At 37.8% G+C, this 24,925-nt stretch overlaps 1 protein-coding gene and 1 long non-coding RNA gene across 7 annotated transcripts in view; one reads left to right on the forward strand and one right to left on the reverse strand.

Moving 5' to 3' along the window:
* LOC142415900 (uncharacterized) overlaps nt 1-18,158 on the reverse strand; it is a 37,034-nt gene extending 18,876 nt beyond the window's left edge. For all 3 annotated transcript variants that reach the window (XR_012777575.1, XR_012777573.1, XR_012777574.1), the window contains exon 1: nt 17,972-18,158. This is a non-coding gene — a long non-coding RNA (uncharacterized LOC142415900). The remainder of the gene's footprint in view (nt 1-17,971) is intronic.
* The window catches only part of MRTFB (myocardin related transcription factor B), an 87,868-nt gene continuing 80,796 nt past the window's right edge, over nt 17,854-24,925 (forward strand). Inside the window, exons 1-2 of one of the 4 annotated variants that reach the window (XM_075514794.1) lie at nt 17,854-17,967; nt 21,769-21,813. The gene's annotated coding sequence lies outside the window, so the exon portion shown is untranslated. Of the gene's footprint in view, nt 17,968-18,350; nt 18,487-18,743; nt 18,770-21,768; nt 21,814-24,925 lie in introns of those variants that run through there. The other 3 variants (XM_075514796.1, XM_075514793.1, XM_075514795.1) reach the window with 3 other exon arrangements.

The raw sequence follows: 24,925 nt of genomic DNA on the forward strand, positions 1-24,925 counted from the left end.
CACCAGCCACTAAAAATGGGATCAGACAGAGTCACAGTGAAATTTGACCCAGAACGCAGCTGAGAGATAATTCAAAGCTCCTGTCCTCTCTTTGGCTTCAATTGACAAAACACTGACATTTGAAATAATTGTTCATTTCTTAGCTTTAGCTTCTCTTAAGACTCTTTAAGGGAACCAGTATCATAATGACTGAATAAAGACACTTAGCTTTTCTCCCCACTAACTTGATGCAGCTAACATACATATATATTTATAAGAAGGCTCAGAAAAACTGATACTAAATAAGAGGGAACTAAGGCTCCTGTAGAAAACAAACACTTTAGCACTGTTATCTTCCCTTGTATTTTATTCTTGAAATCAGCCCGTAGGTTTTGGGGGGAAAAAAATCACTCCATTATAAAAGGCCAAAGAAAGAATGTACATGGCTGACTAAATGTTTTGATAAGGTTGTACAAGGAAATACTCAAATGTTTTAAAGCTTCAGTGCCATTTTTTATTTTGAGTACAAAATGTTACGAGTTCATCTCCCAGACTCTTCAATTACAAATAGGCTGGCTGGTTTTTTACTTGAGTTTTGATCTGTATTTTACAAGCTTCTCCACAATAAATTAAAAGGAAGGAATATTCTCGGCCACACAGTCTTGAAAACAGGGAAGAAATGCTCAGTAGCTGGGCTAGCCAATACTTAGCTAAGAGACGAATTCTTTAGTCTTACTGAACTTAGTAAGGGTAACCAGGGCTACTACACTGCTATGGTGATTTGCTGCCTAAACAGAAGATGTTACTGCAATATATCAAAATGGGCCTGCACACGTACTAGTTTTAGTGTGATTTTTTAGAGCGTGGCAAAATTATCTTAATCCACAACTGCTATAAAGCAGTGTTCCTAGGAATATTAAATTGGGATTAAATAGATACTGGTTTCTTAGCTTGCATTTTACCATAGCTCTGTTTGTAAGAGCTTCCCTCTGTAAATAAAAACATAAGTTTAATTTCTAGGGTCCTCTGTCACTCAGTGTTCCTTCTTTTTTCCTTCACCTTTATAATCTACTATCAAAGAGCAATAGACCATAGTTATTAAACAACTGACACTGTTTCCAAACTGGCATTATTATTCAGCAGTGCAATCTTGTTCTCGAGCTCCCAGCTTCTTCCTCAACTCTCGGAATGGCACTTAGACCATTCTCATTTTTATTCTTTCTTTTTGTTTATGAAAAGACAGGTGGCAAAAAAAAGTTTTGCAACTGACTTGCCTTTTTTAATGGCTACCTTTCTCACATAAGTTTGTTCAGCAGATCACAATAAATAGTCCTTTTACAGAGACTCAAAGTAAAACCACATGTAAGTCTCTTTCTGTTTATGAGATGGTAAGGTTTACCATGAGGTCCAAAGAAGAGTAAACACAGTTTCAGAAACTGTTAAGCTAGCAACCACAGCTGGGACTGCTGATGAAAGGATTTTAGGCAGGGGCCTTACAGGAGGATTTTCAAGAATGCCAGAGAGTAAATTTATAATTTTTGAGGGTAGAATTTCCAAAAGCACTACTAAATCTATCACATATGTACTATAAATTTATAAAAGTTTTATTTTTAAATCACCATTCCCCAGTGCTCCAGCTTCCCTTTGATAACTATAGTTCAACTGAATTCAAATTCCATCAACCCTAACTCAGAAAGCTTGCCAAGTATACACTGGAATATTACATAATTGGACTAGCAAGAAGAGAAACAAATTTCCATCTGCAGATTCAGTGAAATAGCTCTGGTTTATCTCTCTTTAGTGACTATTACCTACTGTCCACAGAAACATAATAACATTCGAATTTCAAACACATACAACGTGATCTCCCAAGTGATTCAAAGCCCAGGAGTTTGCCCAGCAAAATTGGCACATAATGCCTAAACTTGACATTGCTGCATTTCAGCTCCCCTAAAAATAGGCAGCATAGTTCTAATTTGAGTTATTTGCGTAGAGCTACTCAGTTCCCATTAGTGTACACAGTGGGACACGCACATTATCATCCATCTGCTGAACATCCTCTTGGGTGAAAGGAATGTCACAGGGCCCCAGGGGCAGCAGGCATGTGCAGCTGCAGTGGAGGTCTGTGTGTCATATACCCACAGCATCATTTAACACTGACTTAAGTAACATCTTACAGTTTCTTTGTAACTGTTTTCTCATGATGCTGTGTGTGCATTATTCTCAGATTCTCCATTCAACTTTTATCTTTCTTCTATTTTTCCTCTGGAATTTTCTAATTTATCTCTGTTTTGCTTCTCTTATCCTGACAACGTCTGTCTGTGTTCTTGTCCATTTGTTTGCCTTCAAGAATGCTGCTTAAATATTGCTGCAATTTGTAATGTCTACTGAGCACAATCAACACTGAGTTCTTTGCAAGACTGGCTGCACTGGCGCCTTTTCCAGTACTTAAACCAGGGGCTTATATAAAAAAATGTATTGTACTTCATTTTCATTTTGGTCTCAGACTTGAGGCATGTCACACTTGGGAAACTGACATGTGGAGAAAATACAGAGCAGTAGGTTGGCAGTTCCTGCAACATGTAATTCTCATTTTTGTCTTGGATTTTTTTTTAAGCAGATTAAAACCAGGCCAAATATAGATACAATAAAATTATAATCAGTTGATTTTATAAATTATTCCAAGCCCTGGAAAACTTCCAAAGCATTTTTTACATGTAACAAAATTCTTGGAATCTTTCGCATAGATAGCAGAAGTTGCAAACTTTCTTGTGGCATTTATATCTCATGGCCCTTTTAACACATTGCAGTAATACAACTGGCAAGTTTTCAGAGCCTGCAAAAACTCATATTCCATGCATAATCATTTATATCAGGACTTGGGAGATCTGCAACAGTAAAAATATTAATGCCACGTCTCCTACTTTCATCTAAATTTTCTTTAATGAAATCCCCCTATCTAGCTCTTTCCATTGTCAAGATATGCTTCGTTCCTGCTTCATCTTTAAAATCTGTGAACATTAGGTGTTGGAAAGAACCGTGGGCTTTTAAAATCAACATATATTTGTGTTAAACTATTACATGATTCTAACTGCTAAAGCCTATGTAATCCACTTGTTTCATTTGTTACAGATGCATTCTGAAGTGTATCAATCCACTTTTTCTATAACTTACAGAATGTCATACTATATTATAATGCTTGCAGTCTGAAAGCAGCATGTTATGACCACTAGTTGGAGATGAAAGACACTCCTAACACAGAGATGGCCAGTATGTAAATGTTCAGATCTCCTTCAGCTATACCACAACAGCAAAAATCTAGACATCCTTCAAGAAGAGAGTCCTGTCCATACCAAATATGAAAAAATACCTAGAAACTTTTGAGGCATGTCCCATGTAAATCTTGGTGCATGAGGTACTAGCTACACAGATAGTCTTTAAGATAGTGAAGATGTCTCAACCAAGCCTTGAATTGCAGCAATAAATCTGCTGTCTTATAGTTTGTATAACTATTACAGTAAATTAGGGTTTTCTTAAATATTAGCATTGTACTGCACAGCACTAGCTGACAGAAGTCCTAATCAAGATTTCATTTTCCACTTTAATATTTACTTAAGGTTTGAATGATCACATACTAAGTCATCTGAATTTTTTCCACAAAGTGTTATTGATTTTGAAATGTAGCGGGTCTTTTTCTTTCTCAGCCCCATCAGCTTCTTAGGGATCCCTGACATATTTCTAGTGGCTTGAATAACACATGCATTATTACCCAAATAGAGGAATTTCAACTGATATCTACCAGGAACCTCTGACTTTGCTTCACTCATTATCAACTTTGCTGATAGCGTGTAACGTTACACATAGGCATTTGCACATGCACATACACACACAGACACAGAGTATCTGCTGTGTTGGGTAATACGAGCCTGCACATCTTCAGTGCCCGTGTCTCTGAAAATGACCCTGAAAAAGTAAGCTAAGCCCATCCCTGTTTCTATATATAAAACTGTTTGTTTAATTGGTGGACAGCACCAAGAATAAATAATGAGGTAATTCTGAAGATCATTCCCAGGACAGTCAGCTAGAATTGTTTCTGCAAGTCAGAGCTATCTCCTCTCCTTTGTTTTGTTTTGGTTTTGTTTTTTTTTAAATGGATTCATTGTCTGAAGATGAACAGCTTTTATCTAAATGCAATTTTAGGAACAGTACAATATTTCAAGAATGAAGCATTCTGCACATAAGTGAGGTTTTGGAGTGTTTGTTTACTGAATGTAAAAATTGTTAGAAGTTCAAATCGTAAAACCAGATCAAGGATTCTAACCAGATTGGAGACGAAGTTCCTTCCACACAAAAAAAGAAAAAAAAAAAAAAAAAAGCTTTCAAGTACTCTCAGTCAATTAGGGAATTTCCAAGGTATTGTACAGATCTTATTTACCTTGAGTAACAACAGTTTAAACTAGGAACTTAACTACAAATTTTATCTTGGAAAAAATGATTTTAAAAAGACTTAAACAGGTATAGTAATACCTTTTTCAACTTTTTTTAACTCTTCAGCTGTAACAGGTTATAAAGGCTAGATAATAATAATAATAAATTCCCTTCTGTTTTTGCTCCTATTATATTTTGCATTGTTTCTTCTAATGTATCAGAAGTATACGTGGCTCCTCTATGTCTTGGTCTGTGCACTAACAAATAGATGAGGTAAAAAGTAGCATACAAAGTTCAGAGTTAAGTAAAATTACTGCACAGTAATGGGGTAGGCTTGCTCACAGGCTTGCTGGTGATTTCTTATATTAATACAATAATTGTCTTTTTTAATGACTATGGACATAAGTGGAACTCAATGTAACTTGACCCGTTGTTGAAATAATACAACCTCTAGTCAAATACCAAACAGACCCTATGAGGAGAGTACTGTGCCTGTTTGATATAAAATTAAGAGCTTAATTCTGTCATGCACTTGGTGATGTATTTATTTTACCTCACAGATAGGGAGCCAGAAAAACTAAAGACAAAGGGATATGCCCAGGTTGACAAAGCAAGTCTATGATGAAGTGTGAAATTGAAACTAGCCACTGACTCATAGATCAGTTTATACCTTAGAAGTCTTACCTTTTGTATCCCTCCATATGCTTTTTCACTTCTGAGATGCTGTTATTTATTACCAGTTTAAAGTAAAGGTCTTAATTTCAGTAAGTGTCTAGTGATACTCTGAGTAGCATACACTGAAGTTTCTCTTGATTCCTAGGACCAATGCACTGATTCACCCTAAGCCAGTATCAGCCACATGCAGAAACGTTCTGCCACCTCCAGTATAGCTTTGGGACCCAATATGACACCTATCCTATGGCACTAACTCACCAATAAAACCTTTCTAGAAGCCAGTTTCATCTTACTTTCTGGGTTGTCTCTAACTGCCTGGTAGAGAGGAAAGCTGGGGATTAAGCGGTACCATGGAGTCAAGAACTACAAAGTTACTTTTTGCTGCTAGACTTCTTCAGTTCAAGTCCTTGTGCAAAGAGTGAGTTTCAAATACTACAGAGAAATTCAGGCTGGCAGGCAGGACCCAGCTCAGACCTAGAAAATCTGGATTTCTAAGCAACTGTAATTAGCTTGACCCTTATTTTTAGGGTTACACTGCTTAAACCAGCAGATCCAAAATAGGATCAGGGCCAAATCATTTATGATCTGGTTTTGTTTATCTAAAAAGCTCATGTGGACTTAATTTGCTATTGTATGTTAAGAAATAATGAATAAGTAGAAAGGATTATGAACATGTTTGGCCTAGAGAGGAAGAGAGAATACAACCATAACTTCAATTTCGAAATGTCTTATTTCATCATAAGCTTAACTTTCAAAGCTGACATGGGGATTTTGGTACATAATGCCTCATTTTCAACTAATTGCGTCTTAACTGAACATCCAAACCTTCAATTTGGAAGCTCAAATTAGCAGCTATATGATGTTTTTTTTCAAATGTGTGTAGATGCCAACTGGACGATCTAGGCATCCTATAAGTACTGTATAAAATAGATTGAAATAGAAATGAGAACTCTTTAATCAACTTTAGCCAAGGAAGAGGGGAAACTGTGGGGAAGAAATGGTTATGCAATCCAGGAAAGAGGAGGACAGAGAACAGAGTCTTTTCAGCAGAGGAGACCTGTGTCCTATCCCCTCTTCTTACATTAAAACGTTTGCTTTACCTCTTTGCATTTGAGAATATGTAAAAACCTACGCTTACTGCACTAGCTATCTATTATTTAATTATTTAGCAGTTCTTATAATGTACCTTTTTAGGAGTCAAAAGTCTTCCTTCAAATGCGGGCAAATAATCCATACAACAGACTATTTTATTCTAACAGTAAAAAAAGAAAAAAAGGTAAGAAAATAAATTAAAATGCCAGTAAACAAGATTATTAGCAAATAAAATAAATACTAAATTAGATATTCAATTATTTACAAATCAGCAGCTTAGATTCTAGCTGTATTTCATTTTATGAGAGTACATTATAAGATTAATCGTCCTAAGAAGAATTAGTATTTCCCAGGCCTTTTTCATTGCTTGTAAAGGTTAAACTTACTTCTGAAACTGTGCCTATTAACATCTGCTCTGCCTTTCAAGCTATCTGTTAACGTGGGGAGAGCACAAAATTGTTGCTAACACTGAAGGATTTCCCATAGATACAAAAAATTAATTCATTAAAATAGCATTTGAATATCTAAATAGTTTCCAAACATAGTATATGTAGCTGGGACTCACTGTACCCATTATATGTAACAAGTAATATCACTCCGTAATGTACTCATATATGAGACTACTTGCTCATCAAGACTATCCCAATTTTTATAATTCAAACCCACCTTAGTTCCCAATTAGCGCTATGCCAAAGAGGTCTAAAATTCTTAATATGGGCCTGCATGATCTCCAAGAGAACATGGGCTTCTTTTCCCCGCTGGAACCAATATTTGATCATGAATAGCTCACCACACTGTTCACTACTTGTCCATGTCTCCACACCACAAATGGTTCAGAAAGTCCATAAGGTACAAACTGATGGAGCCTGGGAATACATCATTTAGTCTTCCCTACACATCCACTTTTTTGTCCAGTGTTAGAGAAGTAGTATCAGGCAAGTCAGATCTCCGGTCCTCTGCAGCATGGCTATTCATATGTATGTTGATTATAAAGTCATAATCAGCACTTTCATAACTCTACTTTTCATCCTGAATCTCTTAAAATAGAATCATGTAGCAGATATGTGTACAGATTGTGCTTCTTCCTAACTGCACTTTTTTGTAACTCTGTAAAGCATACAATCACCTGCCTCTGCTACATGAGATTATTATGCTAGTTGGCAAAGAAAAAAAAGAAAACTTGAGGACCCTTGTATGCATTGTTTTAAATAATTATGGCATGTAATATAAAGTGTATCTTTCTCACAAATCAGATAGCAAGTTGCTATTTTTTTACAGTGCATTCTTTCAGAAATTTTAAATATTCATTACTTTTACTAGTGCCTATTTACATATTGGTAAATGCTGTTCTACTTTCTTTATAAAAAGGATTATCCTTTCTGGTTTTTTTAAATGGATTTATATGCCACTGAGGCATACAATGAGGGGGGTAGTAACTTCTAGGCTTTGAAAACTCAAGTCTTTAAACATGCACTTATTAAGTAATAAGCATAATCAATATACGATAACAGTCTTTACGAAAAAATTTCTTATCATCTGCTGTTTTATCCCTAATCGATCTCTTGAATAATTTACCCTGAAGTCTCCTCAGCTCCTCAGTATGTAGATAAAACAGTATCCTTACTTGAAGGTGCCTTGCTTCAGGGCTAAGAAGAAACACAAAAAATGTAACTTTTCTAAATAACTCCCACACTATGTTGTGTCAAAACTACATTTTAAAAGTTGAAATTTACCCAGTGAAGAGTACAAACATCCCATCAAAGACTTGCTACCACCAGTCAGGTAAGATTTCATCTGGTGGCATATACCAGTTAAATATGAATGCAAATCACTGCTTCCTTAACAATTTATGCAAATTAATTTTTCAGTTGGGTATGAGGTGCTTATATTTTAAGTCTACCAAACTGATTAATGACTTGGTCAACATAAGTCTTGGTTCACATGGAAAGCATCTGCAGATAAATAAATCAAATAGTACTTGCCAATTTATAATATTGTATTTATGCTTCCACCCTTTGCACGCTGAATGATGGCAGTGGCAAGTGAATCAAATGGGAACTTCACAGCTTCCCAAGTGCCACAATCTGAGAATATTTCATTAGCAATATTTATAAAATAAATTTTTCAGTCTGGGATCTGATTAATTTCCTAAGGAAAATCAAACTTAGAAACAAAAGCAACCCTGTGCTCTTTGAAAGCATAAAAAAAGACATATGAAGTCAAACTGTTGGTGAACTAGGTGTGAGTTGTTGCAGAGGAAGAGTTACAGCAAGGGTTGGCAGTGAATGGTGCTAGTTGAGACAGAAACATGTGCTTAACAAAACAACCATCTACAAAAACTGCATAGTCTGCAGCGTCTTTCCGTCCTTCCTAGGACACCTTTGTGTCCTATTCCATACAGATCAGTACACATTATGTACAGCATAGTGGGACAGAGAACTGAAGAAGCCTGAGCTAGAGCTCTGCAGCTGAATCACAGCTGCATCAGCATGAGTATGGGTGATAATAAAACTGGGTTACATGACTGAGCCCACCACATAGTCCTAATCCCAAGGAACAAGCAGAATGGGGACATGAAAAGGATGGTGCTTAAAAGGTAGGATGAACATGAATAATTAATTTTCAGAGAGTGCAAAATGATGTGATCACCTTCAGATTTTCCCCATCTGTTGCTAAGCAGCATTCTTTAGTCACAAGCTTTGACTTACAAAATGAACAGCAGCCTCCACACGTTTTACTATTTTTACATTTTAAACTGGTTTTTGCCAAGCTTTCATTATAACTATATTTCAAAATGCTCTCGAACAAAATAAGATGAGCACTGAGATATCTGCATCCCTTGGGAAAAGGTCTCAATTACTACCTGGGACAAGCAGCCCATGGACCCTCCAGTCTCCAAGAAGGAATTGGGAGAGCCTCCATCTCCCACATACCCAAGTAAGTGCATTTTGCCTCTCAGGCCTGAGCTTTACATGAGAAATTGAACTTGCATCATGGAAAAGGCAAGAGTATCATACATTTGGTTTTGTACATTCATCATTAGTTTCAATCTGCATAAACAAAATCCCAGAATTTTTCCTGTGGTGGCGAATTAATTGTATTAATTCTTTCAATCTGTACTAAGTATGTTGTTCCAATGATCAGACACCCATTCAATGCTCTGGGCATTCTGACAAAAATTAAAATTAAATCAACTGCCTCTCTGTGTGAGAAATTATCTCTCTCATTAAATCAGAAGTAAAGGGCTGGCTGCCAATGTTCCAAAACTAATACCAAACATCCCCACTGCAAACACCCTCTCCTCAAATGCTTTGATGCATGACCAGATATTTCAGAAATCCTCGTTCCTGAAGACCAAGAGAAGCAATTGACAAGTTCTTTCACAAACTGAGTTCAAGATCTTTCACAAACTGTGGGCTACTAATAAGCCACACTTAGCTCCCATGTGTCTGCAATTTAAACACGCTACACTGGTAACTTGGTTAAACAAAATGAGTAATCATTTTTAAGTGTGAATTGACCATCAGCTCCATCTTCTTTGATATTCATGAAATGAGCAAGTCGTAAAGTAGAATAACATTGGCAGTCCTGTGGAGTATGGGGCCTGGAGCAGACGATGCCTTCCAAGGAGAGAAAAGACATATTCGATAGTTACAGCAGGTCTTTTCCTACACTTCTACAGAAAAGGCAGAAGGTTTTTGCAAGGTCTGCTATACTGTCACCAAGGTGATAAATTATACTCTTTTCTGGCTAGTGTCTCTACTGGATAGCAGTAAATAAGACTATAGCTACCTTCATTAGGGCTGCTTTTCTTTTTTCCCCCCACTGGTAAGAGACTGACTAGAGATTCTAGAGTCCTCTGCCAAACCACAGAATATATCTTCAGCTCTCTAGAAGAACATTTCCCAAAGGGATATTCCAAAAGCTTCCCAAGTCTCCTTGGCTAACCATAGCAGCGTTTAGAGCCACACAGCTAACAACTGCTTCTCATACAGCCACTGGCCCAAATCCACACACATTAGTCTACATCTTTTTGTATCCTTCCAGATGCCTCAGCACTCACGGAAGCAACAATTCTACCTGGCTCCATCATCTAGCTATACCCCCCAAACTTTGAGCAGCTGCATCATTCTGCCAGTTTAGGCCACCACTGTTTTGGCAAGAAGTATTGCCTATTGAAGAAGATTTTTGTTTCGTATAAATTAAATATCAGCAAAATAACTTTAACAACCTGGGCTTTTATTTTCACCTACTGCCTGGGAATAGCTGCAGACCTACACCTTACATCTACATGAGGATATGTCCCAAGCCAAATTTTTTGCAGTAGCAAGAGTCAACAGTGCCTTTCTCCTTCTTTTTGGCATACCTGGAGGAAAGAGAAGCAGAGACTGTTTTTTTCTTTCTTTGTTCACGTCTTTTTTCCCCCACCAGCTGCTGAGTAAAAGGACAGGAATCAGGCAACAAAACCTGCAGCCTACGGGTAGGCAGACTCCTTTCGCCAATTCAATCTCATCCCTGCAAGCCTCCAATTTCTGCAAAACTGCAGGACTATGGCTGAGACATGAAAGAACAGCAGTCTCTGGCATGCTTCCTGTTGCTTAAGGGAGAAAAGAGGCATGAGGAGGCAGCAGAGATGGAATACACACGTGTTCAAAGGTGGAGCTGCATCTACACAAGAGGAAAAACAGGCAGAAAAGTCTAATGCAGGCAAAATGGGCTGATACAGGGGATACAGGTACCCATAGGAAGAAATAACCAAAAAAAGGGAAGCTATTAGGAGGATTAGAGGAAAGAAAAGAATGGAAAGATTTGGATAAACTATATATCCAGACTACGTGCACAACTGGTAGATTGTAACAAAGCATTTTTGTTGAGCCATACTTGACTCCGGGTTTCTGTTTTTTAGGGGATGACATGTAACATTTATCCAGCAAATCAAAAACTCAGTTCAAAAAATATAAGAAATAACTGTGCATGGTAATATTTCAAACACTACAGACACACCTTCCATTCCGGTACTATAGGAAAAGCTAGTTATAGAAAAAGTTTAGGCAATTTGGTTATAATTGATGACAATGACTGCTTCTTAAACAAAACACTATGATAATGACCTGTGTGTTACTATCACCATTGAAGGCAGATCAAGCACAGACCTCAGTATGTTTCATAGGTTAAGAAAAAGTTCAAGAACAGTATTCTAGTTGTATTTATTTCTTAACTTTGAATTTCAGAAGATTATAAATATTTTCAGTTTTTTCAGAAACAAAGATATTTAATGAAGGTTCGCCTCTAATGTTTGCTGGTTGGTTTGTTTGCTCTTTAATCTGGAGAAAGGAAAAACATAAGTTCTAAGCTTTTAATCTTAGCATCATTAACATTCAACCATCAAAATGCAAATGAAAAAATAGAATTTAAATGCCATTAATAAATACCTATTTCTTGTGACAGACTATTCAAGCTTCACTGCAAGACTGAATTTACAATTAACATAAATAACTGCTGTCTTAGTGCTACAACCTAGTGTAGTAACAGCCAATGTTCATGAGTTATAATTATTTTCTCAGATGTAACCCTAAGTGCAATATTGCTTTATTTTACAAGAACCCACTTATGACCTCCAGTGAGCTCCATTCAATAAGGTCACAGCATGACTACAGTTGGCAATGGAGACTAAAACTGCAGGATCACTGCTTCCAGACATTGAGTTCCCTCTGTATAATTACTGGGCTAAAATCATTGGAAGTTTCTCTAGTGAATACAAAAAAAATATGGCAGTGATAAGGTCAGCCTACTGGCTCTGTAACATGACTGTTTCAAATTAGTAATGGTTTATACACTTATTTAACCTACTAATTTAACCAGTTATCCGGTGGGAGGGTTTTGTATTTTTTTGGTTTTGTTCCTAGTTATTATGCTGATAAATGCTGTCTTTTTCTCTTTCAATTTCCTTGTCATACAGAAATAAGAAATGGTACTGTGGTTTACCCTAAAACTCCATCTAGACCAGCATCCTCCCTCTAGGAGTAGCCACAAGGGGACACTTCACATAAACGTTCCCACCCTTTGTTTCCTATGGAACTTAAGGAGGTGTTCACCTGTGAGAGAACCACCCCTTTTTAACCATTCTGCCATTTTGTAAAAGCCTTTGTAACAGGAGTGTTAAAAGCTTAATCAAATCCAAATAATACTGTATCAACAAGTCATCGACTTTCCCCTCAGTTATTTGAAATAACTCAAAAAGACCCTTGGAGGGTCTTTCAAGGTCAATTGGTCATTGGTCAATCACCAAAGACTCTTTGGAGAAAGGAGTCATTTTTACATTGCATAGCATATTTTGTCAATCTTATTTTTATCTCAGGCCTTTAAGCAATATATTGGAATATAATAATTACTATTTACATGACACTAACAGAAGCCATAGTTCTCATCCTTGTTTCAAAATAGCTTGCTCAATTGTTAAATAACTGCACTACTATTCTGTAATCCTGCAAGTTACATAGCAAAATTGTGATATTTACTCAATGACTCCTACCAAGAAATAAAATATCCCCCGTCAAATACGTAGCTGACACTTGGCTTTGGGAGCCAAGGCTTACAATTGCATTTATTTTTCTGCAGGTAGTCCAAATCTTTGAGGATATAACCTGCCTAAAATGATGAAAGAGCACAGATGATAGATATTTGCAAAAACTAAGATATACCCTACTGAAGGACCTACTCAAATAAATAGGCATTTATCTCTTTGGAAAGTGAAAATAAGGTAAGCGCATCTGCAATGTTACTAGAAAGTTTCCTCTATATCTTCCTTTTCCTTCTAGCTTGGACATGATCAAAATTTCCTAACAACAAGCAATTTCTGCAGTCATATCCTGTATTTGAACTTCTTTTGAGCTTCAGTGTTAATTGTTCCTTTGTGGACTGTGGATACTCCATACATATCCAGGAACAACTGGAACTACTTTCTGACAAAAATACCTGGTGCAGTGAACAAGTATTACAAAATGCTTTTCTCAGCATTTGAATTCTAATAACATGTAACTAAACCTCTTGAAGGTTAATCATTCAATAAACATTCATGTTGAGCAAAAAAACTCATACCCTATATACTAATTGCAACCTGAACAGAAAAAAACCAAAGTGATTCACTGGTGCTCCTGGGTAATGGCAGACTTACAGAAATTCTCTGAAATGCTTAATTTTTAATCTCATGTGCAGAAATTGATTTTATGTATAGGAATATATTCTTTTCAGTGCTTCAGTGAAGGTATATTTCCAGCATGTTCTAAAGCAGCATTTAAAAAATTCTTAACAGCTTCAAGACATTCTTATGCCTATAAATAACAAAAAATAAATCAAAGTTCTTACTTTTAATATAATTCATTTACATGGCATTTCTATTTGTAGAGAGGTGTAACTGTATGATACACTTCATCTGAGTGGGTGCTAATTGTAGTTGGCAAGGTAACCTATGAATAAAAGCTTGTCTCTGAAATAGCATAAATTTGTCTATGTTTTAAACGAACTACTTCAGTAATTTGTGTTAGTAGAAACAGGCTTCAAGTGCTTTCTTAAGAAGTATGTTACAAATGAACGTCACAATGCCTGAAGATTAGGATAACGAAAAAACCACTACTTGGAAATGTACACTAACATTTTTTAAATTCTTTGCTAGAGTTTACACAGAATGTGGTTTTATTCAGTGGTGTATATGAATTTCCTCCTCAGAAAGCTAGTGCGATTCTTGTATATAGTTACCAAATATTTATATACCAGAAAAAGAAAAATAGACTCGAAGACCTGCAGAATACAGTCACTGTAAGACAATCCTGCTATAAACAGTAGCAAGTTATTATTGATAATTAGTCAATCGGATGCACTGGTTATTGCATTAACAGCAGTGAAATTCCGTGTTCATATGAAGCTATATATACAGGCAGGAGTGACAGCAAGGTATTCTTAATCCTTCTAAAAGAAGGACAAGAGTGCCTTCTTTATCAACCCGCATACGGACTTGTTGGTCTAGAAGACATACAATAAACCCTCTCTCTTCTAATATGCTTGAGAAAAGAACTGATTGAAAGCTTTGGGAAAAAAATTCAAATTACTTTGAGGGGTCATATGTAAGATTTTTACAGATACATCTCAGACAAGTACACTGATGATTTTACTACTACTGCTTGTATTTGATATGACTTTGACATGTAAAACCACACAAAACTGTATGGGTGAATTTGATAATTCTTGTGCTAATTTAAAATTAATTGCCGAATATTTTTACTGTGTATTTTAAATAATGAATTGTCTTTCTTTACTAACAAATCTGAACAGTGTTTACAACTCTAGAACAATCAAATTCTTTATATAAAGCCTATACTAGAACTTAAAAGCATCTGTAGTTTCTGAATAATTTCTAAAAATTTTTTTGCATTGTTTCATTAAAAAAGCAATCCTTCCCTAAAATATACAGCTTACAACTGCATGATGAAATACATACTTGTTACAAATCACAACAAATATTTTTATTTGTACATTAATCTGGATATTAAAATGCTGATATTGTGTCATTTGTCTGCTTTTCATGTTTAGCAGTTTATAACAGTGGGACACTAGTTTGAAAGCAACAGGAGAGTTAGGTCCATCTTTTCAAACAGCAGTATTTCTCTAACAGTCAAAATCATTGCACCTCTGTTTCTTATGCTTACTTCTATTGTAAGAAAGGGAATATAGAGTTCATTGTTATTCTTGGAGGCAAATGCTGAGTGCTGTAGTTGAACTTTTCTGTAATAAGAAGGAAGTGTTGTACACGTTCATGTCCAAGACAGGAAAGGTGGTGCTCAAAAGACAAGAGCTATTGTGTGGAGCTGGACAATTTCCATAGAGTGATTTTATGGGAGAAACTGTTTTCAAGTGGTTATCTGCTACTTCAAATGCATCTTCCTTTTCACTGGCTAGTATCACCACATTGTTTTAAAAAGCACAAATACCTTCAAGAAATGAGTATCAACTGTGTTTAATGTCAAATGATATTTTTTTCAGGTTTTTAGTATTCTATAGTATTCCTTATCATGGAATACTCAAGGTATTCCATAATATGAGTGACATCTATACCCTTCTAATTAATTAATTGGCAATGCCTTAATACATACAGCAGTTGAAATAACTAGAATAACCTAGACTGCATGGTGACGTTAAAGAGATTTTACACCTCTTGCATGATGTTCTTGTACGTGCTTGAGTCCCCATATTCTGTACACTCTGTAAAGAAGTAATCTGCATTTCGGCAATAATAATGTAATTTCAATTCTTATATTCAAGGTAGAAATATGATTTATATGTTACCGTCACCTGAAATCACAGCTAATCTTTCTATGTTTCTGTTTTTTAAATGTGTTTAAATGTGTTGGCTAACTTAAAGGAAAAAAAAAGGTGAAGAGACAGACTGAACTTTGTCAACATAATCTCTCTGTAGCAAAGGGATGTCTTGTGTTTTCAGGAAAACAGAAAATAAAGAATTCTTTGTGAATGGAAACCATTCCAAAAAGATTAATACAGCAAGTATTCCTGGTTTTCATTGCACTGGAAGGAGAAAAAAAGTCATAACAATTTCTTTGACCTAATTATCTGACAGCTCATCTTCAGTACCATTCACACCCAAAATTCTTTGCTAGAATTTACATTATAAATCCATTTCCCCTCAGTTACTTTCAGTTTTGTCTGCACTATTGAATTTGTAGGTGAGGATTTTTTTTGTTGTTGTTTAATTATTAGTTTTCCTAGAACTCTCTAGACCAACTTTTTACTCCCAAACCACTAAAAAAATTAGAAGATGTTCTAGGAGAGGGCAGCACCAAATATTTAGTCATTTTGAAGAATAATATGCATGTTCTAGGCATGGTCATTGGGATGACTTGATGAAGCCTCCTTGATTTGTCCTTAGAGACTAAATGTAAGAGAGATGTAGCTATGTTCGGTTGAATGCCTGGTTTGTGTTAAAACACAAATATTGCTGAATAAGAATCAGCCTGTAAACATCTTTAATTAATCCCTACAAACTTCTGACCATGTTAAAAGCATTTTTCCATGCAAAAAGGCCTTGAACTAAAGGTATTCCAATAACTGTCCCACTGCACAGATCTTTTTAACTGTGTCAGTCTCACCTACTTCCCTAACATCTCCGTTACTTTTTCTGCTGTGTTCGTTAACAGCAATAGCTGTTTGGTCTTATGTAATAATTTGTCCTGAATTTAGTGTATCATTTATCTCAGTTTTAGAAAATGATGTTTGGACACAATAGACATCCATTGAATTTGTATGTTTATCATTTCTCTGCCTTAGCTTTGAAAGTTTTAGGACCTTCTCCAAATAACGTAGTGGCAAAGCAGTACTAAAATCTTAATCTCTGTGCTATTACACAGTTTTTTTCCATTGTCTTAGAAATCTGAAATTTCAGATATAAATTGATTTTATTCAATTTCACCTTAATTGTTTTATAATCCTAATTTGATTAATTAAATGCTACACATTAAATTGAGCACTTATTTGTAGTTGTTCACATTTCTGGTTTTAACTGCAGGCTCACATCTGAACTATTTTATCTGAAGGGTGACAAAGTAAATCTGGAGCAAGTTACAGGTTTTAATGAGATCTTTACACAGTTCATTGCTAAGTTTCCGGGTCATTGCTGGTTTTAGTTTGTTTCTGAAATTGGATAAAATCTGATTAGCTAACTATAATCTAGAGGAATAGAAGAGACATGGACCCTGTTTTAAAACGCAAACCAAATAATAACCCTTCCAACCCATCTAAGTAATTTGAACAAGTAATTCTTTAAATGTCTAAGCATTAGTCTACAATCAAATCAGAATGTTGCTTAGCATCTTAAAACCGTAAGACATTAAAAACTTTTTTTTTTTAATGCATGTACGTGTTCCACTTGCCTGTGGTATCCCTGCTGAAGAAACGCATTGAAAAACTCTTTGGAGCAGGGAACCGTGCTTTGTTTTGTTACCACGTAGCATAAGCACAATGTAGCCTACTAGCAAGGTCCCGGACACTAGCAAATTGCAAGTAATAAACAAAGCTGTACTAGACCGTTGCACCGAATGGCAGCTCCGCTCTTAATCTGTGAGATAAAAAAATACAAAACAAAAGCAGAGCTGCATAATTATGGGCTTGATGCAGTGTACTTATGGAATAGTACTAGCTCAGTATTAGTAAAAGTCCATTTACTAATAAGATATTCACTGCTGTGAGCACAACGTTGCACAATAAATGCAACAAACTATTACGTGCATGCATGCTTATATTCTACCTGCAGAATAAATGCGTATTTTTTCTATTCCACGTTGTCAAGCATACATAATCAGGTTTCTAAAACCTCTTTTAAGAAATGCCTTTTTTTCCTCCTGATTGGTTTGATGTTTGATCAAGTTCAGTCATCTCAGACATTTATTGCTAAGCCTGAATGGAAAACACATGAAAATACAAGTCCCATCTTGTTTATGTGTGTTTGCACAGCCGAAGTTTGAAGCCGTAGCGTGAGTTCCGCTTCGAATTTCAAATTCGTGCGACTGCAGCACCTGGAGGAAAGCTCTGTGGGAACCGCCCCGGGCCGCGCTGCCGCGGCGGGGAGGTGTGCTCTACTCACCCCAGCCTCGCCTCAGCGCTGCAGAAACCCCACCTAGCCCCGCGCCCCCCGGCTGGGCCCTGCTGCCCCCGAACCAAGCCACAGGGCACGGGGTTAGTCTGGCGCGACCCTCCCGCCACCAGCCAGGTGCGCCCAGAGCGAGGAAGGTACCTGAAAACGGGCGGCGGTCACAGGCGCCGCCTCGGCGGAGGGGGATGGGGCGAGGGGCCGCTGTGAGGGAAGGGGGTGGTTTACCTCAGGCCTTGGGGGAGGGACCCCCGATAACACTTTCGGAGCAGCCCCCTCGGCGCCTGGAGGGCAGCCGGGACGGGCAACAGAGCGAGGGGCCGCAGAGCACAAATACATACATACATACATACATACATACATACATACATACATACATACATACATACATACATACCCCCTCAGCTGCCCCTCTGTGAGGAGAGGCGGAGGGGCACAAGTACCCGGATGCAGCCGCCCCGCCCCGACCCCCGCCCCCTTCCCGCCTCCTCGCCCCCCGCCTCCCACATGTGTGAGGCGGCCGCGGAGCGCCAGCGCGCGCGGCCTCCCCGCCCCCGCCCGCGGGCCAACCGCTGGGGCGCGCGCCCGAGGGCGGTCTCGGCCGCAGAGCTCGCGAGAGGACATGTCCGCGGCGGCGGCGGCGGCGGCGGCGAGCGAGGGTGAGGGAGCGAGCGAGCGGCTGAGCGAGTGAGAGAGAGAGAGAGAGAGAGTGTGAGTGGGGGGCGGAAGGTGCCGCCGCTCGGCCGGGCTCCTCCACGCGGGGTCCGCGGGAGAGCGCGCGTCACGTGACGGGCGGGGCGGTGGCGGCTCGCCCCCGGCGCGCGGCGGGATGGCAGCGCTGCTGCGGTGCCGCGCCCCCGGGGTCGGGCCGGCCGCCGGCGGGGAGGGGACGGCGGGCGGTGAGCGGCAGCCGCGAGCCAGCTGCTGCCGTCTGGCCCCTAGGTAGGCTGCTGCACGGCCCCGCCCGCGGGTGGCCGCCGCTCGCGCCAGCCAGAGCCATCTTAAGGAGGCTGAGGCGTGTGGGAGTGCGCCTCGCCGCCCTGGCCCCGCGCCAGGAGGGGCGGCCTCCCGCCCGCCCGCCGCGCTGGTGGGGCCGGGAGCGGCGGCGTCCCCCTCCTTGGCGGGGGAGGGCAGGATCCCCTCAGGGCCGGTTCCTGGGGACGTGGTGGCGGCGTCGGCGTCCCTTCAGCCCTGCCGGGCCTATGCGGGGGCTCCCCCGCCCCGCAGGGCCGCGCAGGTGGCGGCAGGCCGGAGCGGGGGTGCTGGTGCCGGCACCTCTCGCATCGTGCTCTGGGATGCGTCTCCCTTGGAGCTTTGCCCAGCTGGATTTCTGCCGTGCTTAGCTGATAGATTTTCCTCGTGTTGTACTGCAGTCACGGATTTTTTTTTTTTTTTCAGTAAGACACACAAATTCCTGGTTGGGGTACGGGGCCTGTGGGTAGAAAGGCATAACTGCAGGGCCTGGCCTTAAAAATACGTGTATTGAAATGAAAGCTTTTCCTTGTTCAAAGCAATGAAGTTGACACCTCTGGCCTTGATCACCTAAATCATGCAACTACAGTGTAGGTTCACCTACCTGTTAAAAGAGCGGCTGTGCTTAGACCAGGGACTGTTAAAGGGGTTGGTTTGTTATTTGTGAAATACATAGATTTTAGATGGCAGTTAATCAGCTTTGTGCGTGAAATAACAAGTGTATCTGCAGCAATTGTATGCACAGATCTGTATCTGAGATGCACATAAATCGGTTAACACTTGTGAGAGTGACATTCGTAGGAATGGAGGTAGCAAGGTAAAGAGCTGTGCTGCAGTGCCTTTCCTTTGTGCCAGCAAATACATTTGCCTTTATTCCATCTATATGTTTTTTGTATTGGTTTCTAAGTATGCAGTGCAGAAAACTGCTGTTATGCTCTCAGTGCAGTCGAGAGAGATAATACCAGCACTTCATGGCTGCAGCAGGCGATATAGCTGAAATAAAAAACGACAGTATTTAAAATAAAGTGAATAATTTGTTTCATCATGAAGTAAATATCAGAAACTTGTCTTTCGTGCATAAACAGCACTGTGAAGTCTCATAAATTTGCTGTCAATATGTCTAAAAGATTTAGACTAACATCAGTGAGCTTTTAGGAAAATAAACCAGCTTACACTGTACTGTGAGTACAGCATGTTCTGAAGTTCGTAGTTATGGGAAGGTGATTACACTTCAAGCTACATCTTTCCTCTTATGATGGAAAAATGCGCAGGTTTTGAATTAATTGATATTTTAAAGCTCTCCACAAAGGCACAGCTGGCATTTCATAAGATTATTTTTTTAATGTATGACATTTTATGTAGTTCCTTCCTGAAGTTTTCTTTCCTGTGCAATTAGTTAGGGCAAATTACGATTTTGTGGTAGAACTTGCTTTTAAAACTTGACAGAGTGCTGTCTGGTAATCATGCCAGTTACTAATAAAATAAAAACATCTGGAAGCTGAAAATCCTTGATTGGAAGTGCAGAACAACTTTTATGGTTTAGCTGTATTTGGAGAAATATAGAAGACTAGACTTAATTATACAGGTGAATTTTTAGGAGCAGTCATACAGTAACATGACAATCACCTTAATATTTACCATTTTTAATTTGTAGGATTCTGTTGAATAAGTTATTAAAAAAAAGCTTTAAAGGTGGAGGTTAATACACAGATATTCCGTCAAATTTAGTGTTTATATGTGTAAAATGTTCAATAAATTGGAGCCTTTGCTTGTTAGCCTAGAAATCAAATTAGATAATTGATGAAATTATGAATGAATATGATATTGGATAGGGAATATACTTAGTTGTGGCTTCATTTTTGGGAGTTTTTAAACTGTGTTTAGATTGATTAAATAATTACTGGAAGGAAGAAGGAATACCTTTTATTATAGGCCATTTCTTTTTTTAGGCCTTTTTGACATTTCTGTCTTGTAACCTCTTCTTGTGTGTTTTGGTTTTGGCTTGGTTTTTTACATGTTTAATTTTTAACCTCTTTCACTGGTATGTATAGAAACCATAACATCAGCTTCAGCATGCAAACCTTTAGAAGAAGAAAAACCCTATCTGTTAGGATTAATCTTTCAGAACAAAAGCAACATCGTGTGGCTGAGCAATGTATGGGACCTTTTAGGTGATACCTGTGGGTTCAAAGCCAAAACTGGAAAACCTCATTAATGTTGTATGAAATGTCACTTAATAAATGCCAGCCTTAAAGATAACTGTGATTTTTTAAACTTTTCTAAATTTAGTATGCAGTAGGTTTCCATTGACATAATCGTGTCTGTATATGCATGTATGTACACACATACTCTAAAATATACTAATAAATGAAATGTTGATGACAGAACAAATATGTTTGAGTTGTTGTCATAGCAAAACGCCAAAAGGTGGTTGTGAAGTTTCCTTTTCTTTTTCTTTATAAAGGTTCCTTCGTATTGGAATCTATAGAAAACTAAAATACATTTCTGTTATTAAATGAAGTCATAGTGCGTAGATATAATTGGCACTTAAACTTCTAAGTGTGAAGACATTCCAGCTCTAAGGAATTATGCAAGCTGGGCTTGAAGGAGCTAGGACTGGTCTTATATATTGTAGCTGCGTTAAAAGGAGTGGGTGATGCACCTCTAGCACTATTATTCTTGCCAGAGGTAACTGGCAAGACAAATAATTAGTGTGTTAGAATTTGAGTAGTAATAGGAAAGGTGCTAAAAATGAGCTTAGACCATATTGAAATTAGTTTACTCTAAGGACCTTTAACCTAATGAGATACTTTAACATCACAAAACTGCAAAAACTGAGAAAGAGCAACTTGTACTCTTAAGGTTTTAAGTTCTTAGGTGGAATAGAGTATGTAACTTTTAAAATAAAGAATCATTTTGACGTTTTTATTGATTTTTGTTTTTCCTATCTTTACTTTCCAATTGACCAGAAATGTGCTGAAACAGACACTATAGAAGGAGGCTAGAAATACAAGGTAAGTGCTATATCTTAAAACAATTAAAACTTTCTAAATACAGTTTTTTTATAAAGCTGCTATTTTTTAGTGAGCAGTGTATCATTTTAAGTTGTGCTGGTTTTATAATCCTGTTAAAATGGAAAGTTTTCCATGAGATATGTTCTCATACAAACAGGAATTTGAGGAGATGTAGTACCCATGTTACATAAGCTAAGAGCAAGTTATTGTGATGTTTTTGCTTTGCCATTTGATATGAATGCTTTTTAATCACCTCTTAGAATTTTGACTTAAATATTCTTATGTTGATAAGAATATTATGTTGATAAGAATATTTTCTCTTTTTTTAAAGGACTGTCACGCTTGCAAACCTTCACAGATTATGTTAGGCTTTTTCTAAATGTTAATAGTTTTGATATTGGTAGGTAAGACTTTGGCCTATGTAGCATTTTGTTTATTTTTAACAATTATTTTGCAGTGACTCAGGCTAGTACCAGCATAGTGCCAGAGCACTTAACAGCACAGCACTTCCAAAGTACCACCAGACCCAATGCATTTTTTTATTAAATAAATGCAGTTATCAATGAGGAGAGGAAACTTCTTTCTCAAAGGGAGTAACTAAGAATGTTTGATGGCTGCTGATAGAATTCTATTTCAGTAGGTACTAGGAAGGGACTCAAGCAGCTTAGTAAAACAAGGAACTTAGGTTATGTCAACTAAAATGTGCTCAGTTTCAGAACTGTGTGCCTCTGATGTTCAGCTGGTACTGAAATGGTGACAATTCTGATCCTGCCTCCTCCCTCCCCATCTTTTGTATGGGAAAAAGGGCCTTGTTGGGGGGGTGGGAGGGGTTGTTTTATTTTCAGAATAACTGAGACAGAGCATCAAGCTTAAAGCCTCCTTGGTAGTTTCTACTGAGGCCCTTCTAAGATGAACCAGAGCATTGCCTCCACCTCCACAGAAAAAGCCAGACACTGCACACAACTTTCATGGCTAAGAACTGCTCCAGAGAATGGAAGAACGGCAAGACGTACAAAACTTTCTGGATATACACTGAAGGTGGTATGTGTCTGGAGCATTGATGTATTCCAACAAACCCCAGAACTGTAGTGTTAGGCAAAAAATTGGCAACAGGAAAGACTTAAAGATAGGGGAGCTTCCTTTAACCTGAAGGTAAGGTGTGTTTTAGGGTAGCGTTCAGGCTACATGAAGAGCAGCACGTTTGATTAGACTTGGCAAACCAGTTCACTTCATGTCCTGGTTTAGTAAATCTGCAACCTTTGTTTCTTACTGTGAATATATCTGCTACTTTTTTAGCAGTATGCCTAAAAAAGAGATCAACAACTGAAATTAAGTCTATTTGCACTTGACAACCATGAATGTTTCATGTTTGCTTCTTTAAATGAAATTATTCTGTGCTGCATTGAGCATAGTGAACCAGTATTCCTGGCATTGTTTCTTAAGCATTTTTATCACCTGAAGTTCAAGAGCCTAAATTGCATAACGTTAATTATGGAATAAAACTTTTTCAAGTGGTAAAGATTGACAGCTGCTGTAAAACTACTCTTCAATGTTGTTTAGGCTCTGTCGAAGCCACAGCCACAAAAATCTTCCATACCCTGAAACTCCAGAGCAAATGCGCATTACAGAATTTATTAAATAGTGTTCAGATTACTGTTATTAAATCCAGATGTTAATATAACAGTTTTGCACTTGTGCAATAAACTGAATCTCTGTGATCGTTGACTCAGTAGACAGTATTTTAAGATTTCATATTTGGGTACTTGGCTAAAGCCATTAATTAAATGTTTGAAAACTGGCTTAAACCTGGGCATGATGCCAAAAGCAACAAAGCGAGAGAGAAGTTATAGTTAAGCTCATTTTTGATCTTCACATGGACTAGTGAAACACAAATGAACGAAACACTAAAAATAAAGACAAAAAGACAAACCCCCCTGGTTTTCTACCCTTCTCAAACTGTGAATTTATGAGATAATTAGCCCTGATTTATATCCCTGAAAAGGATGGATAATTGTATTTCTATTTCCATGTTTTGTTTCTAATGTTAGAAGTCTGCTGGAAGGCTAGGGAACAGTTGCTGAAGACTTGATTAAAAATTCTAGATTCTAGAGGCATTAAAATTAGTTTGCCAGTCATTCTTTATTATAAATGTAAAAGAGGTAGCTCATAAAATTCAGCAGAGAAACCGTTAAAATAGAGTTCAAGTTGTTAGTGTATTCCAGTAAAGTCCAGTTAATACCCATAAATGGTTCTTGTGTCTCATGAAGTGGCAAGTTTCTCAATATTTCCTATTAAAAAAAAATTAGAGAGACATAGAATTCCAGCTACTGACATTCTGTCTAATTACATTGCTGGCACAATCTTTAATTTTGTTCCCCTTTTTTAAAAATGAAAATGTATTGTTTGGTAAAGTTGTGATCCAGCAAAGCTTTAAGCATGTGTTTATGAGACTAAGACTAAATGGGTTGCACAAAGTTGAACACATGCTTAAAGCTTTTTAGGATTTAGAACCACATGTTAGTGAAGCTTTAGGAAAGTAATAGTTGTGACTTAACATAAGCAAAGAAGTCTGTGTATGAATGTAATTGTGGTGGATGTATTCCTTCTTGCATCACAGTGTTAGAGATGCAGTCAATTTTGTATATAGGTAATCTCTTTTAGATTGATGGGTAGTCAGTGTGAATTGTGAATTATGTTCTTAGTAAGTGTTTATACTTAAATGTTATCTGAGAGAACATATGATGTCACCATTAATTGCATTTTTTCTTTTAAAATGCTGCATAAGTTGTATGTGTTACCGGTATTTTTGTACGTTGTGAATTAGCATCTTTCTCAGCATGTTTCATTGTTGTATGTAAATAACTTTGGAAGCATGAAAGTAAAGGACTATGTGCTTTTATAATCTTTCTTTGGTGGTAATCAGGCAGACAAGGGCCTCGGAATGTGTGTATTTTGAAAATGGAGCTTGCTGAATATGCTGAGATTACTATATAGAAATTAATGGGATCTTTATGTTCATTATGGTTGGTCTGAATTGTACTATTTGTGTGTTATTTTAGAAGTTTTTGAATGGACTAATAAACCTCTGTTAACTATTTTGGAGCATTTGTTT

Source organism: Mycteria americana, chromosome 12 (assembly GCF_035582795.1).
Source record: "Mycteria americana isolate JAX WOST 10 ecotype Jacksonville Zoo and Gardens chromosome 12, USCA_MyAme_1.0, whole genome shotgun sequence".
Taxonomy (NCBI): domain Eukaryota; kingdom Metazoa; phylum Chordata; class Aves; order Ciconiiformes; family Ciconiidae; genus Mycteria; species Mycteria americana.